General features: G+C 34.7%; 1 protein-coding gene across 15 annotated transcripts in view; it reads left to right on the top strand.

The window, feature by feature from the left end:
- LOC145258331 (transcription factor 7-like 2) overlaps positions 1-20981 on the top strand; it is a 764652-nt gene that overhangs the window by 418413 nt on the left and 325258 nt on the right. The gene's annotated exons all lie outside the window — the stretch shown is intronic.

Raw genomic sequence — 20981 nt, 5'->3', positions numbered from 1 at the left:
ATGTCTGGCCCTCAATGAATCTCTTCCGAACTCTCGTCTGTTGACTTTTTTTTGGGGGGGGGGAGGGGGAATAACCTTCTCAAGAGTTCAAAATACTCAGGTTTTTCGGTTCAAGTTGTAGAATGATTCTGTCAAGAAGAACGGATCAATTTCTCACATTTCAAGTGTTTTTTAGTGGGGTGGGTTTATTTTTAAACGCCTCAAAATAATAAATTTGCTGATCTGCGTAATTAAAACACACATACACACACACATACATGATGATTGCAACGTCTTGTCAGACGAGTGCCACTCCCTCAGACACTTAAATCCATGAGCCCAAAAATTACTTCCATCGCCACAGGAACATTTTTATAGACAAATGCCTGAGGGAGTATCTATACAAAGATGGTGTTGCAGAGTCTTAGCTTTGTACGACAGCTAAGTTTCTCTCTCGGTTCAAAATGTTGAGATCCAGCAACAAGCAAGAGCAAGATAGCCAGCAACAAGTTAAACTGCAAACCAGCTTAATGCGGGTACTGGTCTCCCGCTTTGTTTTTTTTTTAAATCAGAGATTTGCTTCTCCTAGAAAGGTTGCCTTCACTACGGCTTACGGGAGCCCTCTCCACCCCAGCACACACATACGCACAAACACACACGGTGCTAGTTGGCCGTTGACCCCCAAAAAGGATTAAAAAATACACATATATACATACATACATACATACATACACACACACACACGTAGGTACATACATACGTACATACACACATACATAATGTATTTATTAGAAGACTAGCATGGGTACCCAGCGTTGCCCGGGTGTTTGGAGGTGTGTGTTGAGCAAAATAAAATAAAAAAATGTGGTAGTAGGCAGGCAGGCTCGAACCCATACTGCAAAGGAGGAAAAGAGTGCAAAAAAAAAAAACGTGACGCATTAACTGTTGCGCCCATTGCCAAACCGGAAGTGACGTAGGTTTAAATTAAGGCTTGACAATCGAAAAGAGGCGATGACTTTCGAAAATATTGGCGGAAAAAGCTACCCGTCCCTGTATAAAAGTGCCCAGTTGAGGATGAAAGGAATTAATTTTTCAATATTTGTCATCTGAAGGGTCGAGCTTCAAAATGATACTGATCTTGTGAAAACCCGTCGCCTCTGTCGAAAGTTTTTGCGAAACATACATACATACATAAATACATACATTTAAATAGACACTTGATATTTATATTAAAAATTGCACAGGCTTAAAAAGTCCTTGGCTTTTAGCTTTTGCCTTGAAAAGGCCCCTTTTTTTATTATGTTGAAAAATCCTTGAAAATATTGGAAATGTCTTAAAAGGGCCTTGAAAATCGTATTCTTTATGTCCAGTAAAAATTTGTGTTGCAATATATATATATATATATATATATATATATATATATATATATATAAGAAATAAAAATTACAATAAGTTTACTAAGGTAATCAAAATGGTAAACTTAAAATATATTATAATTATAAATATTAAAGTAATCTCAACCAGATGTAAAAGCTCAACAAAACCGAAAAGGAAATAGAGCTTATAATATGAACAAATGATTAATAAAATAAATAAAAATATATATATATATATATATATATATATATATATATATATATATAAGGCAAAATGTGTGTGTGTGCATTTTTTGAGTATGTCTGGCAAAGGCTTTTTTTGGGAGTGGCGCTTGGGGCGGTTACTCTTTCTTAGAGCCCTTTATATGCTACCTAGATTATAATATCTACGATTTACAAAACGGCTTTTACACATTATTTCCGCAATTTTTTAAAAATTTCTGCATGTTTGTTTGGATTTTCCGTATGTAAGTGAAACTGAATCCGTAGAAAATGCATGCATCCTGGCAGTTGTGCCAGAGGTCCAGAAAAGCAATCAGTTTTGATCAATGTGGAGGAAACTCCTTATATCAGACAATTGCTATTCATTTGGGCACTCTTCTTTATATGGGGAGCTGGTTTTCCCCAACATATTGGAGGAAAACGCAGAAATTGGCTTGCAGCCAAAGTTAATTTCATTCCCCCTATGACGTGGGTCCTGGATATGAGCTTAAACTATATTCAGTGGCGAGGCCCCAGCTTGTGGGGTTTGGGGAGTGTGGAGCCACTCTTTAATTGCCATTGCTCCCAGGTCCACTCTTTTACACCTCCAAAACACCCGAGCATCAATATGGTGATTACATCAGCCAGTTCCTACCGGAAGTTGGAAAGGATCAAAAACAGAATTAATAGACAAAAAAAAAAAAAACGTCTATTTTATTTAATGATATATATATATATAATCGTCTACTGGTGATCTTAGTCAGTCGTTGTGTTATCTCACTCGGCATGTGTTCCAATCTATCGTCTTGGTCGTTGTTCGTCGCCAGTATTGGCCCGCGCTACCCGGGGTGAGAGTGATTGCACAAGTGCGCCCACGCCCATCACCCGAAGTACCTGGAAGCGTAGATATTTCTCACTGACGACGGTCGCCTTTGACAGGCCCTTGATTTTTGGCACTTTATCTCAGCCTATCCTCCCTCCACCCCCGCGGAGGCAGCAACCTTCCCTCTCTTTATCACCCCGCCCTCGACGTCTTGTTGGCCGAAATAAGAAAAAAATGTCGGTTTTGTTAAAGGAGTATTACGATCGTTTCAGTTCTAACCACCTTACACACACAACACAATATACATACATATACCACAACGCGCATGCATATACACATACATGCAAAACACACACACACACACACACTTGCAATACGCATACACATGCATAAAACACAAATACACACGCAAACACATACACAACACCCACACACAACACCCCTTCTTCCCAACACTGGCGACTATGGTCTCCTTGTACATATGTGCCATTAAAATGACAAGCCCTTCAAAAGGGTATCGTAAAAATCAGCCGGTTTTATTTAGCTGCTCTTAGGGAGCTTTAGTTTCGTATTTTTATTATTGTTTCTATATATAAAATTTTTTTTTTTTTTTAATAAAACTAAAATCATTAGTGACAAGTGACAGATTATTTTCCATTCGCAAAAAAAAAAAAAAAAAAAAAAAAAAACAGTTGGAAATAAGTCACACACCATCCACGATGACTATCCACTCCTTGCAGCTACTTGCGTAGAAAACGGAGCTATTAAACCTGACCTAGTGATATGGGACGAGAAGAAGAAGAAAGAAGCAACCTTAGTAGAAGTTAGTATTCATAACGATGCTGGATTAAACAGAGCTAGGAGGGGATAGTTAACGAAATACCATGATCTTATAAGTACGACATGAAAAGAAAGTGGAATCTTAGGAAGATTTCCATTATTCCGATAATTATAGAAGCAATGGAACTCATAAAAAAAAAAAATTCAAAACCTACCTATCAAATATACCCGGTGAACCAAGTGCAAGAGAGATGCAAACAACTGCACCTTCAAAAGGGTCAGTAAGAATCTTAAGGGGATCCCTTGGTTGGAATGTCTGAGTTAGTGGGTGAATGTCTGACATCCGGTAGGATGCCCTATCCCCAGCTAGAACAAAACGTTTATGAATATTGTCGCGTCATGCATGCGACCCCACCTTTTGTTTTTAGAAAAACAAAAAAAATTACAATTTCTTGTGACGTCATGTCACGTCATATACATTTCTAAAAAAAACAAAAAAACAGTTAAGATGGTCCAAGCCATTTCTTTATTTCTTCCCTATACCCCCCCCCCTCATTTTAGCAAGTAGGTTGATGAAGTCAATCGTCTGAGAAGAGATATACTTTAATCTTACATCTTTTGTTTATCCTGGACAACACCAGGTAGAACTAATTGCTCTGGTTGATTCTTACCCCTCTCTCATTATTTCATGATATTAAAATAGGCGATGTTGATGAAGTAGTTCAGGGATTTATTGTAAATATAATGCTGTAATCTTACAATGATTGATTCCGAAAAAACCCCGAGTAGAACAAACATTTGATTTTCGGACCAGCTTGAAAAAACAAAGCTACAATAATTTCTGACAATGCTTAATACTCGTCACAATGGTATCCTGGAAATTGATTTGACAGTCAGACTTCGACACTGACTCTGGAAATAAATAAAACAGAAAGGAAAGCTTCGCCGAACACGTTTCTTTTTCTTTTATCGTCTGAAGAAGAGATTCTACTCTCGAAAATTAGGGACATCAACACCTGCCATCGTGTACGGCACATTATGTTGGTAAATAATATATATATATATATATATATATATACACTTGTGCCCGATATTATTCATACCCCTCGGATCTTTGAGATTTCTATAAGATTATTGCTCAAACCAGAAGGTAGACAATATTAAAGGGATTTCAAACAATAAATCAAGCATAAGCATTTAATTTAAACTCAACAAATAAATAAATTATGCAAGTTTGAAACATTATACAAAGAAAAACAATAATGGCACTAGTTCAAAATTATTCATACCTCTCTTACTAATAGTCAATAGCATGCCCTTTATTCTTAATAACTGCCTGTAACCGTTTTGGATATTTATCAACAAGGTTTTTACAAGCATCAACACTGATTTTTGACCATTCTTCAATGCAGTAGTTCTCCAAATCCCTCAAATTTCTAGGTTTCCGCTTTTTAACCTCAGTTTTCAATATGTGCCAGAGGTTTTCGATAGGGTTCAGGTCGGGACTCTGGCTAGGCCATTCCAAAACATTAATTTGATTATCCTCAAACCATTTCTTGACTATTTTGGCAGTATGTTTTGGATCATTATCCTGTTGAAGGACCCAGTTTGGTCCTAAATGGAGCTTCTCCGCATCCTGTCTAATGTTTTTCTGGAGTATCTCCAAATATTGCTCCTTCTTCATGGTTCCATCTATCTTGACCAAACTACCTGGACCACTAGCCGAAAAGGAGCCCCAAAACATTAGGCTACCACCACCATTTTTCACCGTGGGTATGGTGTTCTTTGGGTTGTAAGCTTCTCCTTTCTTCCTCCAAACGTAAGAAGCATCCATATGGCCAAACAATTCAATTTTTGTTTCGTGAGTCCACAAAATACTTGAGAAAACGGACTCTGGAGAATTCACATGGTTCCTAGTAAACTTAAGATGTGCTGCAAGGTGTTTTCCGGTGTGCAATAGAGTCCTTCTTGGTCTTCTTCCTTTCAGACCATTTTCATGCAGAGTCCTTTGCAATGTTTGCCTTGATATTTTTATGCCAGAAGACTCCAGATTTTCTAAAATGTCCTTAGTAGTGGTGGTTGGATTTGCATTAACACTTCTTACAATATTCCTGGTGGCTCTAGCAGACAGTTTCCTTTTCCTTCCTCTACCAATCAAGTTGTTTGTTGTGTGGTGGCTCTGGAATTTTTTGATGATGCTCTGTACTGTTGCTGTAGGGACCTCAAATTTCTTGGAAATTGACTTTTAACCTAAACCATCCTTATGTGAATTCGCAATTTTAGTCCTAAGATCATTACTAAGCTCTTTTTTCTTCCCCATTCTAATAATTTTTATTCTTTTATTGGTTTTCAGTTGATATCATTTTAATTTCTGAAAAATGCAAAAAACGAAATGAAATTAATCAAAGGTTGTATAAAAGCATTCAAAATAAGAATCAAACAGGAAACAAACAGTCAGAAACTCGATTAATACTGAAAAAATAAGGGGGTATGATTATTTTTGAACATTGCAGATTTTATAAATAGCTGTATATTTCTTTTATTACAAGTATCCCGAGATTTTAAAATGACGAAAATGATCAGAAGAGGTTTATTAAGAATATGTATCAATATGGACGTAAACAATAAATTCTAACAAAGTTACACCTAATAAACTCAATTTTCAAGGGGGGGTATGAATAATATCGGGCACAACTGTATATATATATATATATATATATATATATATATATATATATATATATATATATATATATATATATATATGTGTGTGTTATAAAAGTGTATGGCAATTAAGCTGCACAGAATATTTCGTATTTCATCCATGCTAGGATTCGTCAGGCTTAATATATATAAGCCTGACGAATCCTAGCATGGATGAAATACGAAATATTCTGTGCAGCTTAATTGCCATACACTTTTATAACACATATATATATATATATATATATATATATATATATATATATATATATATAATTTTTATTTCCTTTATGTAAATATAGTCATATCTTGCTACGAAGCACTGACACTGTTTCGATTATTATTGATCTCACCGGGCAAAAAAAAAAAAAAAAAGAAAGTTTTTTTTAAGTTTAAGAACTTTTTTTTAATTTCGAGGAGAAAAATATTTTACCATGTCTAGCGTGTAGCATGGTTTAATTTTTTTGTAAAAAAAAACAAACCCTTTTCTAGTTGAATATTTAGTGATTTTAAAAGAATCAAAATCTGGAATTGTATCGGAATCGGGAAAAATTCTGGAATCGTTTTATCACTTATATATATATATATATATATATATATATATATATATATATATATATATATATGTACTAGATGTACTTGGCGTTGCCTAGTATTAAACGAAACGTTAAATTCCTATAAAAAAGGGGGGGTAAAAAATACGGAAAGTGTATGCGAATATTGTTTTTTGCTAAACAGGTCACTTCTTGTAAGTAAAAAAAAAATACTTGAATTAAGGTCGAAACCAAAACTTGGACTGTGAATCAAGTACGATAACCGTTAGTCCAGATTGACGCGATTTTTAAAAGGTGTTTTTAAACCTACTCATTCTTAACAATGTGAACGATTCGTGCACATGCGCAGTCGTAAAACAGTTGACAAACAGATAAAAATCCGATGACTCTCAAGTACTAATTTTTCAATTTTTACCTCCTTAGCAGCCCTTTTTCCGGGTGAAAGCAATTAAGTTTTCCACGTGTCTGAATACGCTACATACCAAAGTTCAAGTCTGTATATTAAAAATTCGTTGAGTTTACATATGTAAAAAAAAAATCCAAGTTTTATTTATTTTTCTTCATTTTATTACTGACGTAATTTGATTACAAAAATATTTTATACCAACAATCGTCCGAGTTGGGCTGAAAAAAGTTTTTTTTTTTAATAAATTTTGACTAAGTATTTTATGTACCCAATAACATGGTACAACAATAACTAATAGAAAACTCTCTCCTTCCTCTTTTCATCCTTCTTTCTCTTTCCCTCCCTCTCTCTCTCTCCCTCCTTTCTTTTTCCTCTTTCACTTTCTCTCTCTCTTCCCCTCCTTTCTTTTTCCTCTTTCACTTTCTCTCTCTCTTCCCCTCCTTTCTTTTTCCTCTTTCACTTTCTCTCTCTCCTTTCTTTTTCCTCTTTCACTTTCTCTCTCTCCTTTCTTTTTCCTCTTTCACTTTCTCTCTCCCTCCCTCCTTTCTTTTTCCTCTTTCACTTTCTCTCTCTCTCTCTCATTTCTTTTTCCTCTTTCACTTTCTCTCTCTCTCATTTCTTTTTCCTCTTTCACTTTCTCTCTCTCTCATTTCTTTTTCCTCTTTCACTTTCTCTCTCTCCTTTCTTTTTCCTCTTTCACTTTCTCTCTCTCTTCCCCTCCTTTCTTTTTCCTCTTTCACTTTCTCGCTTTCTTTTTTCCCCTATCACTATTTTTCGTTCCTCTCTCTTGCCCTCTCTCCTTCACACACACACACTTTCTCTTGCTGTCTTCTCTTTAGTTTCGTTCAACTAATTCAACACTTGGTACTACCCCACATTTCTTACCTCCCACGTTGTCGTCGCTTTTCACCTGGAAACACCACACACACACACACACACACACGCGAGGGCGCATACACATACGCACACACTACCTAACCAAAAAAAAAAAAAATCTACAATAATAATCAACACTGTCATTGTGTTCTGGCTTCACCCTTCCAAACCCTTCTCCCCCCCTCTCTCTCTCTCTCTCTCTTTGGACGAATGGCGATACACATCTTTTTTTTTTCGCCTTCCCTCTTTTCTTTTCTTTTTTTTTTTTTCTTCTTCTTTCTTCCATTTTGACACGACCTACGATTTATACCATTCAAGGAAAAAAAGACTTATGAACAACAACAAAACAAAAAACGGTCTGTTTGTTTTCTTGGGCAAATGGTTGGCTAGTCGTCCGAGGGTCTCGTCCCGACTGGCCCGGCAAAATGGGCGGGTGGTGGCTGATTGAGGTTGGCTTACTTGAATGGTAAAATGCTAGATTGTATCTCTCAACTTTATTATGTTTTTTTTTTGTTTTTCCTTTCTCAGCCCCCCCTCTCTCTCCCTCTCTCTCTCTCTCTCTCTCTCTCTCTCTCAGTAACATATACACAGACGCACACAGGAAACGTTGCTAGTGTCCTCCTGACAAAATCAGCCCTCACCATGTCAAACCAATATATATATATATATATATATATATATATAAATCGTTTTTTAGTGGTTGAAGCGCTGTAAGGAATGCTGGCCGACTACGGTGGGTTTTCCTGATAACCTCCCCGGGACAAAAGATGGTATTGATGTTATTACGGTCGACTTTAAACACTTCTGGGAGTGAAGATACTCCTTTCTATCAATTCAAAACCAACCCGCCTCGCACTGGACCGTATTTAAGGAACGGGGGATGCTGGAAACGGCTTTATGAACTTGATCTGTATATTCCATTTTCTTTTTTTTGTTGTTACTTTTTTTTTTTTTTGTTACTTTTTTTTTTTTTTTTAAACATGTGTAGAAATTTTATTTGCAAATTGTTATCCTCATCTTTATAGTTGTTGTTTCACGGTGTTCCGTTCTGGCTAACTCATCCTCTGCCCTTCTTCGGGTGGTTGTGGTTGGTTGACCGATACAGGATATGGATGCTGAGCGTTTTAACTGTATCCCCAGTAATTACTGCCTCCCATAGTTGCTGTTGTCATCTCACCACTTTTTGGCCAACAATAACTATGAAGATGAAAATAACAGTCCGCAAATAAATAAATAAATAAAATATACAAAATAATCATCTCAAAGGATTCCAATAATAAGTTACGTGTAGAAATATCATATTAGATTAATGGCTGGAATTGCAAGGTGGCAAAAAAAAACAAAAAAAAAAATCCCCCCTCCCCATTGCTATCAGAGCAGGCTGTCTGAAGATACCGGCCTTTTTGGCATAAACATTCCAAACGATTGAAGTATTAATTTCTAGACACCAAACCGAAAAAAGTTGTCAAAAAAACAAAATATATAACAAATAAATGTTGCCAAAGGCAAGGCAATTTACTCTTCTAATAACCTGGATAAGTTTTTTTTCTAACTTATTTTAAAGCGTTTATTATTGAGATGCAAGTAGTATCGAGCACTTAAATAATTGAGACAACAAAAATGGCGGATATGAGGCTGCCACCTTGAATGTTTCGAGAATCGCTCAAAACTCGAAGCTAAATAAAAATAATGGCAGAAATCCACCCAATAAATATCAATGCAACATTTATTGGGTGGATTTCTATCATTACTTTTTGTTTTCGAGTTGTGAGCTATTCTCAAGATTTCAACAGTGGCAACCCCATGTCCGCCATCTTTGTTATTGTTTTAACGTATTGCTCAAATATCTTCTTTTTTTGTGTGTGTATATTCTACTCTTAACTATACAATATTTGGCAAGCCTTGTACCTTTCATTTATCTCATCATCGGTCCATTACCAAAATACCACATTTACTCTACCAACGTCTGTCTACCGCCCATGCACATTGGAAGGGCCTCGATGTCAATTCATATACACGCCTCCTGCCCCACGATAAGGATAAAACTTTTATATACCTACCATATATATATATATATATGGAGGTGTATTTGGTAAAAAAAATTTCAAAAAGAAAAAAGTGCTCAATACGTTAGTAGAGCTAAATATGTTTTTATTATTTCAGCTTCAGAGATTTTTACTTAAATCATTACAAGTTGTTTCAATCGACAGGACAATAAAACTATTCTGACGATCTCGTCAGACAATCTAAGCCAAAATATTTTTATTTATTTATTTATTTTTTTTTTTTTGCTTAGATTATTTGATGAAATCGGCAGGATAATTTTATTGTCCTGTCGATTGAAACAACTTGTAAAGATTTAAACAAAAATACCAGTGGTTGAAATAATACAAACTATATATATATTAGTGATCGGATGATTCCAATCCAGGTTATATCCTAAATTCCCGATTCAGTTACCGGTTCCGTTTCTTTATAAATCTGTAAATGTTTAACTATAGAACTGTTATTTTTCCCCAATTACTGTAAAAAGATTAAATGTACATATATTTTCTCAGGCGTAAGAACACACTTGTTGGGGATGATCTATAGATTTTAGTTTTGCTGATTGTTTAAAATCGATAAATATTTATTATTTTATCATTAGTACTAACGGTGGCAGACTTCGCTTTAAACAAAATCAAATAAAAAAGACAACTAAAAAAAACTCGTTTTGGCATCGGGAAATAAGCACAATTTTTTTCTGATTTTGATACCCAGGGCTACCCGGCGTTGCTCGGGACCGTATAAACAATGAAAAAACAAAAGCAGATATTGAACATATGTTTTATTCTTAGGGGAGAGGAATCTTTCATCTCTATGTATTATTTGTTTTATATACCCTAGGACTGTTATTGTTCATGTTTTATCCCTAGCGTAGGTAATTTACAGCATGTATATGAAATTGTTTTAGCTTAGGGAGAAGAGAACAGGTAATATACAACATAATGTTTGGGATTTGGGGGGCCCCCCTTGAAGAAAACTGATCAGTTGACCCACTTTTAGTGGTCCGTTTGACGTGAAATTTCGATATTTGTCATCCGGGTGATGGGGCTTCAATATGATACCACATTTGTCAACTCTGGTTGTGTCTGTCAAAAGTTTTAGCGTTACAAACAAACATACATACACACAGACGTTTGAGATTTATATATATAGAAGAAGAAGATATATCGCTTTAACTTAAGCACTCAGCAATACTTACGTTTCAAACAGTAAATACTTTAAAATGAGTTAAACATCAAAAACGTATCCAGGTAGATAGAAAACTAACTTATACATACACTCCCTACAATACGGATAAAACAGTTTACCTCTACTCCCCCCATCTCTCTCTTTTCTCTCTCTCTCTCTCTCTCTCATATATAGTTATCGTTTTAGCTTAGGTGCTCAGCAATATTTACGTTTCAAGCTGAATAAACGCTTTAAAATAAGTTAAAAAACCAAAAGCTTGTCCAGGCAAATAGAAGACAAACTTATCTTGCCTTTGGTAACATTTATTTGTTATATATTTGTTTTTTGTATTTTTTGTTTACATTTTCTTTCGGTTTGTTGTCTCTAGTAAGACATGGCCTAATATTTTTTTTCTCGGGGTAGGGTGGGGGTGCATGTTCAGCAAACCAGAAAAATAAAATGACTGCATCTCCTTCGCGCCTTCTCGTGTTCTTGTAGATTTTAACGATAATCAAATAAATGACTTGATTGTTCTATCTGCCAATTACATTAGACACACGTGCACCTGCTTATAGGCTAGAGCTCTATCGATTGAGCAGCGTCAGGTCTGGGGGTCAAGCATGTAGGTCAACAGCAGCTTCTTGTGGTTGCTCTCTGCAGACAAATGATTGAACCCTATTTGTGTGTCGTTTTAACTCTGTGTGGATTTTCAACCTCAAGAGATAATTAACGGTTTCATTTAACTTTTGTAATCTCTACTTCTCTATGTATATATAAAATGCAATCTGTGTGTTTGTAAGTTCGTTCCCTATGGACTCCCAAAACAACCGGACTGAATATTTTGAAATTTCACGCAAATGTACTTCATGTGTCTGGGAGTGTTCTTAGTAAGTATCAATAAGTATCGAAAGTGCAAAAAATTTGATTAAAGAAGGAACAGTCTGATTTTGACCAATGTTATCGCACGTCTACAGCCTAATATCACATTTTAGAAGTTTTATCGCTGCACAAGCAGAAGGACCTTGCATCAACAATAGGTACTTTGATAAGACAAGGGTACATTCGAAATAAATGTTTCTGTTTTGAGCACAACTGGTGAATGCTATGATGAAGTACAAACACTTGCACCACCTTGACGTGAATACTCCTGACAAACCCGACAAGCAGCTAAATCCCACCTCTTCACAATAGAGATTCCTAGGTGTAAGAAAGCATTCTACTACAATAGTTTCTTCTCCAGAACTGCTAGACTTTGGAATTCCCTTCCGAGATTCTGTTTTCCAAACTGTACTGACATGCAGAAGTTCAAGTGTAATGTGAACAAACATCTTGCTACTCATTTCCCTTCATAATGCCCCTGCAACTTATGTCCTCGATAGTAGTCCGCTATTTCAAAGTGGCACTGTGCCTTGTTTGGGGTGAAAATTGAATTTAAAAAAAACAACAACAAAAAAACTGAACCATGATACCATGTTGAAATGTAACGACATGGTTGAAATGTAACGACATGGTTGAAATGTAACGACATGACTAAAATGTAACAGCCACGTTATACTGGAGCTAAACTTGATCTCTGTATGAGATACATAGATATTGTGCAAAGTGAAAGTAATTAGAAATACTGCATTTCGATTTTAGGGAGAAATGGACCCAACTCATTTAGATAGGCGTGAATTAAAAAAAAAAAAAGATGAAGGGGAAAACAAATTAAACACAGGAAGAAATCATCAAAAACGAGAGCTTTACCGGTTTCCATCGTTAAAAAAGATGCCAGCCACAGCAATTCATTTTATTATATAATCTGGTAGTATGTCCAAGAAAATGAATTCAAATAAAAAATTATTTCATATGTTTGAAAACATCACAAACACGTAATAAATAATAGGAGAGGAAAACAAACTGGTTCGTTTTTATTACTATGCGCGCACGTGTGCATATGTGCGTGTGAGTATAAGCTTTTATGGTTTGATAAACTAAGACATTTTTACCCACTGAAATGTTCTGAAAGCACATACCTCAACAAGGAAATTGCTATGTATTTTTAATTTTTTTTTTTTTTTTTTTTTTTTCATTTTACTGCAGTTGAAGTTCTCCAAAATCAAAATATATATTAGTGATGGGACGATTCCAAATTTTTTTCCCGATTCCGTTACTATTTCCGATTCCAACTCTTTATAAATCTCTAAATATTTCACTGATAATTTAAAAGAATCGTTTTTGGTATTGGTAAATAGGCACAGTTTGTTTCTGATACGCAAGAAGTTCCGATTTTTCTGATCACTGATATCGATTAACCGTCCCAATACTAATATACATATATGACCTCTGACCTGCATATATGTATATGTATGTGTATAAATATGTATACACACATATATGCATACATGTGTGTGTGTTTATATATATATATATATATATATATATATATATATAATTTTTTAGAATGTGAGAGATGATAAAATTATTTTCACAGTTTAAACAACGTCGTAGCTCACACGAACCATGAAAGCCAACAAACCGGAAGTCCAAGACTCGAGTTTCGCTCTAGTTTAGGCTTATCAGCTGAACATGGGTTCAACTTATGAGGGCGAAACTCGAGTGTTGGACTTCCGGTTTGATTTTCATGGCTTATGTAGGCTGCGACGTTGTTTGACTGTAGAAATAATTATATGATGGTTTAATAAGTGAGACATATTTTAATTAAATATTCTGAAAGCAAATACTGCAACAAAGAGGTTGTTATGTAATTCATATGTTAAGCAAGTATATGACCCTTTCCTTGGAAATCGAAATACTGTATAAATACTGAACTTTAGACCGGACTCTGACCTGTACAATTGACTTATTTTCACATAGTTTGATCATATGCTAGCAGGCGCGTATACTGGCGTTGCCCAGGAAAAATGAAGAAATCAATTAGAATATTACATTATGCTTTATAAACTCATATGCAAGGACATATGGCATTACAGATAAAATCGTTGGCGGCCAATTTCACGTATTCGAAAATTTCAGTTTCCTTTTCCTTCAGCGTTTGGATCGCAAATGGCTTCTCTGACAAATCTGAGCATAGAATTTGCGTAGGCAGAGAAGGCAAGCAATGCTTGGCAGGGCGCGGGGTTGGTCAGCATGGTTTTTTCTTGCCTGCCTTTTGATCTCCACCAGTCTTCTTCTTTCTGCTTTGTATCCTTTGGTACCATGTATGATGGATTGGCGCCACAGACACCGATCCTGAGCTGTTGTTTCCCAGATGTGAAGATCAAATCCGGTGTTTTTAGGGTGGACTTGAGGTGGCCCTTGTATCGCAATAGAGGGCAGCCAATAGGTATTTTTCCTGTGGTTAGCTCTGAGTACAGGGTTTGTCGAGGGAGCCTGTTTTCATCCATTCTGAGAATGTGCGCCAACCAACGGAGTCTGTGCCTCATGATGGTGGCCTCAATACTGCAGCTGTTTGCTCTCTCAAGAACGCTTGTGTTGGTTACATAGTCATACCATTTGATGTTCAGTATAGCTCGAAGTTTTTGTTGTTGGAATTTTTTGAGTTTAATGAGATCACTTTGGTACATAGTCAGATAGGTGCTAAGTAAGTATTCTAAGCGACAGTCTCTTGAAGGTTGAAGGTTCGATCCTTAGTGCTGATAATATTAAGAATACAATTATGAATTAAGATTTCTATCTGTTCATGGCTGACAGGACGATATCATGCTACCCCACATGGATTAAATAAAATGTTCTATTCGAAATTCCATGCAGAAAAACAGGCACAGTGATGCAACATTGCCGTGATGGGACAGGAGTTGGAGCTTCGTTGACAAAGTGGGATGTATTAGATTGAAGACTCCTTCTGGGACCCTATCCAAGAGAGAATATTGATTTTTTTTTTTTTTTTTTTTGTATGGGGGGTGGGTAGATTAGTGTCCAATCTATAATAATCTGCTGAAACAAATTGAAGAAAAGAAACAAATATATAAAGGCCGGGGGGGGGGGGTACGTTGTTCAGATCCACTGAAAATTTATTTAGAACCTTAAACATGGAACATTTTATCAAAACAAATGGAGTGAGCATTAAATAACCACTAAAAAGGGTTGATATGCTATAAAATAATGAGTTCATTACGTTTCTGTAAGTATCTGAAGCCTAACCCTAACCCCGTAATTCTTGGTGCAGTGTGAGGGTAACTGGTGCTTTCGAAAAAGTTCCTGCACTTTCGTCAGGGTTTTAAAATAAAACCAATATAAGAATGGGTTGTGGTTGGTTGAGGGAGGGCGGGTATAAAAATCGCAAGGGCTTACGTACCTGTACCTAATGGACTTTCTCTCCTACCTCCCCTCATAAAAAAAAAAAAAAAAAAAAAAATGAAATCTCAGATTATGGTTTGATTAAGAATTTCGCTTAGGAATTCAAGAATTTTACCTTTTCTTTCCTTTTTTTTTTTTTTTTTTAACTTTTTTTTTTTTTTAAATCCATTTTTCGCAGACTCTGTAAGTAAACCAGTACTGAATTTGATTTCATCAATACCTGTTTTTGTTCTATTCCCTATCCCTTCTCCATCTTTTTAAATCTATTTTAAAATCAGTTTCCTAAATTAATTTTTTTATCGTTCCTTCAAATTTAATTTTTTTTTTTTTTTTTTTTTCTAAGAGAGTTTTGGGTTCTTGTACGTATTCATTGTTCTTTATTTTTGTGTGTGTGTGTGTGTGTGTGTGTGTGTGTGTGTGTGTGTGTGTGTGTGTGTGTGTGTGTGTGTGTGTGTGTGTGTGCGCGCACGCGCGTTTTTTCTTCGTAGTAACAGAGATGAGGGGGTTGGGCTAGGGCTACCCTCTTTTGTAGATAGCGCCATCTTAGCCTCGTTATATTCTTCATAGCAGATTTTTATCTCCATTTTCGATCTGCAAAACATTTGTGGAGAAAGGTGAAGGGAATGGTCGGTCGAGTGTTTGGAAGACTTCTCTATAAAGCAAAGCTGCTCAGCACCCACTTCCGACCAAAAATTCAAGAACTGGAATTGTCTTGTAATTTTGAAGAACTGTCCTCAAAGTAATCAGACATGCATGACGTAATTCGTGCACGGCGGGGAGGGGATACACCTTGTACATTACATACTAGCTGCCCCTACCCGGCACTGCCCAGGATTATTTTTACCGTTATTCATCGTGTACCTTATCAATCCACGTTATAATCATTGTATTCCAAACCGCTGTGGAACTAGCAGAGTTTTCCTGAAGATGGAGAAGGGGTGCCGCTGTAGTAACGCTGTTAATAATCAAGACCAACACGTAATTAACAAAAAATGTGTTAATAAAACTATGCTTCCAAAATACACGACATGATTCTGGGGATATAGCTGCCAGAAATTGCTGTTATTTATTTCCCTCACCACTGAAAGATGTGGCACAAGGTGGAGGAGAGTCAAGCCAGCACTTCTAAAGAAGGTGCATTCTGGCCTTATTAATAATTGTCTGGGCAGTTTAGTCAGCATTCCCTGGTTGAGAGGAGGGCATGTGAAGCAGTAGGCAATAAACTTCCTCCACTCCAAGGAAGAGAGACAAGGCATGGGAGGGTGAACCTCCTAGGACTACTCAAAATAAATCCCTTGACCTGTCAGATAAAAGGCCACTGAAATAACCCAGTTTATACCGGACTGATTGCCGAGATTGAAAGTTCGATTGGTATGTATTAGCGACTGGGGTAAGTGGATAAATACTCGCTGCGATGACGTTTCGGGTGTAACTATATTTGTGTGGGGGTAAGTCCATTAGTCTTGAAATGAGTGGAACAGCTTACCCCAGAACATCCTCCTTTTAAGCCTATTCTTCATAAGAAGGCAATATTGTATTCTCTTGGGGTCGACTTCTACGAAGTCGGTATTTTTCCTTTTTGGCGTTCATCTTTAGGAAAGTCCATTATTCCTGAAATAGGCATATCAATTGATCCCATAATAGAAATGTAGCGGAATGTTTTTCCCGGTTATTATATTTTTACTGTTGATTTTATGTGCCGGGCCTTTCAGCTTGTGTGGTAATAAAACTTCTCAAATGCACTTTTGGTGTTGGACTCAATAAGATGTTATCTTTAGTCAAAATCGCCTGTTCTTTCTTTCAACGGATTTTTTTTTTTTTTTTTTTTGATTATCGATACTTATCAAAGACATTCCGATATAAAACCTGTCTCAGAACACTGCCAGGCATGTAAAGTATATTTGTGTGAAAATATTGTGTGAAAATTGGAAAAAAAAGTTGGCTCAGTCGTTTAGGAGTTCATAGAGAACGAACTCACACACACTAAGTTCCTTTTATGTGTGTGTATATATATATGTGTGTGTGTGTGTGTGTGAGTGTACATTATAATTATTGGTATATATATATATATATATATATAATGTACCTCTTGTTTCGAAAAATAAAAAAAATACAAGTAATCTATAATATAGATATATCTATAAAAGGGGGAATGTATGTGTATGTGAGGCCACTTCTCAACCTATATACTTAACGAATCTTTTATCTGCAGATTTGAAATTTGATATATAGGGTATTCAGACACGGGGAAAACTATTAAATTGGATTTCATTCAGAAGCTCAAAATTGCAAAATTGGTACTCTGAGGGCATGTGTGTATCAACTGTTTCACGACTGCGCATGTGTGAATCGTTCACATTGTGTCAAGAATAAGTAGGTGTGAAAGCAGTTTTTTAAAGACCGTGTAAAGCTGGCCAACGGTTATCGTATTTGACTCGCTGTCTTTAGGTTTTGGTTTCGATCTCGGCTCGAGTATTTTTCTTCTTTTTTTTTTTTACTTACAAGAAGTGAACGGTTTAGAAAAAAAAAATACTCCCATGCAATTGTCTGTTTCTTTTCACTTTTTTTTTTTTTTTTTTCTGTTAAATTTTACTTTGTCTTTTTTCAAGGAATTTAACGTTACGTTTAATACCGAACAATGTCGGGTACAACAACAATAAAAATAATAATAAATAATAATAAATAATAATAATAAATAATTATGATAAAAATAATAATAAATAAAAAATAATAAATAAATAAATAAATGAAATAATAAATAATAATAAATAATAATAATAAATAATAATAATAAATAATTATGATAAAAATAATAATAAATAAAAAATAATAAATAAATGAAATAATAAATAATAATAAATAATAATAATAAATAATTATGATAAAATAATAATAAATAAAAAATAATAATAAATAAATAAATGCAATAAAAAATAATAATAATAAATATAATAATAAATAAAAAAGCAATAATAGTAATAATAAATTAATAATAATAACAAATAATAATAATAATAAATAATTATGATAAAATAATAATAAATAAAAAATAATAAAAATAATAATAAATAAATGAAATAATAAAAAAAATCATAATAATAAATATAATAATAAATAAAAAAAAAACAATAATAGTAATAATAATAATAATAATAATAATAATAATAATAATAATAATAATAATACCACCACCACCGAGCAATGTCGGGTACTGTAATAATGAAATGCAATCGTTTAACAAATCTTCACGTTTACAGTCCATTTTGAAAAGCTTTCTGGGGATCAAGATCGGAAACGATGTTCAAAAGTGATTTTGAAATCTTTAATTAGAAGCAAAGTAAAATTTTGGTTTGGGATATACTTATTTCTTTACTATTTTCCATCTCCCTTGCGGTCTTCTCCAACCTCTAACTCTCCCTCTTTCCCATTCCTCCTCCTCTCTCTTGCAACATTTTTTTTTTTTTTTTTTACAATGCTCCCTCCATCCCTCCCTCTGCACTGCAACCCCACCCTCTCCACCGCCGCGGGATCTTATTGAACTTGACATATTTTGTAACACTCTTGGCCTAGATTTTTCCATATAATTGAATGCAGAATGATGTAGCTTCCATTCATCCTCCTCCCTCCATCCCCCCCCCCTCTCTTACGACAGAGCGGTGCTGTTGTGCGATCGTGTTGTCTCCAATTGATTGCACGCCTGTCGCTATGAGGTGGCGATGGAGGCTGCTGAAGGCAGACTCATTTTTGACTCTGTCTACATCCATGGATTTCTTTTTTCTTTTTTTTTTTTTTTTTTTTTTGATTGATCGAAACACTGGGTAGAAATGGTCAGGATAATGCTATGCGTTTCAATATATCGGTTACAGAAGATTCGATTCATTTATTGTTTTTTTTTTTTTTTTCGATGCAGCAGGGGTTTAGATTTCTTCTTGCGTGCTTGCATTTTTCGGGTTTTCTTTCATGTCTTTATACAAACAACTTGTGTGCGACAACTTGACTCCCACTACACCCACGTATTGTACCTTAGAAGGGTTCCATCGGCTTCTTCCGATTCTTTGTGTGTGTGTGTTGTTGTTGTTGTTGTTTAAACTTAATTTTCCATAAATACTGATAAGATAGTAAATATTTATTGAGTTCAAACTAACAGTAAAACGAAAATCTATGTATTCTGGCATAAATGTATTTTTTTCTTTTACAGTTGTGAAAATATGTGCAAAATATTACATTTTTTTTCTTGGTAATCCTAAAAAAAAAAAACCAACTCTATAGCTAAACATTTAGACGTTTTAGAAGAATCGGAATTGAAAATTTAGAACAGAATCGGTAATTGTATCGGAATCGGGAAAAATATTAGAATCGTCTCATCACTTATATACACCCTGACACCCTGCACTGAAGATTCCCGAAAGGATGAGACACTGGTGTCTGTAGGTATTTAATTATTATAGTATATATATATATATATATATATATATATATATATATATATATATATATACTGTGTAAGCAAAAACAAGACTTCAAAACAAGGTGTTGGTGGCAACAAAAAGTGTATTTCAATTTACGTTACAATTGTTTCAATGTCCAGTTCGACAATTTCAAGCATTATGTCGTTTGAAAATTTTCAAAACCAGCATTTCTTCAGACTTTATGAATAAGCACGCTTTTGGCAATGATGGAGCATTTTTTTTTTTTTTTTTTTTTGAGAGAAGGAAGGAATTTCACAAACTCAGTATAATTACATATATATATAATCTTAGAGTTTGTATGATTAACCGAAATCCAGAATCGAAAAAATCAGAACTTTTTGGGGTGTGTCAGAATCAAAAAATTTCCATCTATTTTCCGATGCCAAAAATGATTCCTTTTATTGTATTTATTTGCTTATTTTTACTGATAAATATTTATTAATTTTAAACTACCAGTAAAATTAACATCTATAGGTCATGCTTTGTAAGTGTATTTTTACATTTTCAAAAATATATGCACATATGTGGTTTTTGCAGTGACCCGACTCTCCTACCTCCACATATATATTTAAAAAGAATCAGAATCGGTAATTATAATGGAATCGTCTCATCACTGATAAATAAAATCACTAAACAATCCTTGAAATAAAAAAAAGTCGGTTTCACAAAAGAACACAAAACTTTGCATATGGTTTGTTCTCAGTTTATGGATAAAATGTCTTCCATACTAACTGAAGAAATCTCGCCTTCATGCAATCATCAGTATATGTTTATTCGAATAATTTATATATTATGATTTTATAAAAGTAATTGAGCACTCTAATCATTTTTCTTTCTTTGTTATTAAATAGTTTATTTTATGTACACAATTTTTGCCAAAATTCCTAATTGTTTAAGTTCCATGGTAATTCTTGCAAGCATAAAAAATCTGCTTGCCTAAATTTTGTATTTTATCTAAATTACATAATTATTTCAAATGAGTTTTTAACTTTCCCAGATTTCATAATTTTTTCCCCCAGATTTCATAATTCCCCCCCCCCCGATTTCATAATCCCTCATTTCATATTTTTGTTCCCAGATTTCATTTTTTCCCAGATTTCATTCCCCCACCCCCAGATTTCATAATGTTTTTTTTTTTGCAGATTTTATATTTTTCCCCAAATTAAATTTTTTCCCTAAGATTAAATTTTTTCCCCCAGATTTTATATCCCCCCCGCCCAGATTTCATTATTTTTCCCCTCAGATTTCATAATTTGTTTCCCCCAGATTTCATTATTTTTCCCTTCAGATTTCATAATTCCC

Source organism: Euprymna scolopes, chromosome 33 (genome assembly GCF_053919585.1).
Source record: "Euprymna scolopes isolate OS-2025 chromosome 33, ASM5391958v1, whole genome shotgun sequence".
NCBI lineage: Eukaryota > Metazoa > Mollusca > Cephalopoda > Sepiida > Sepiolidae > Euprymna > Euprymna scolopes.
Note: the sequence above shows the minus strand (reverse complement) of the source record. Positions and strands in the feature narration are given on the sequence as shown.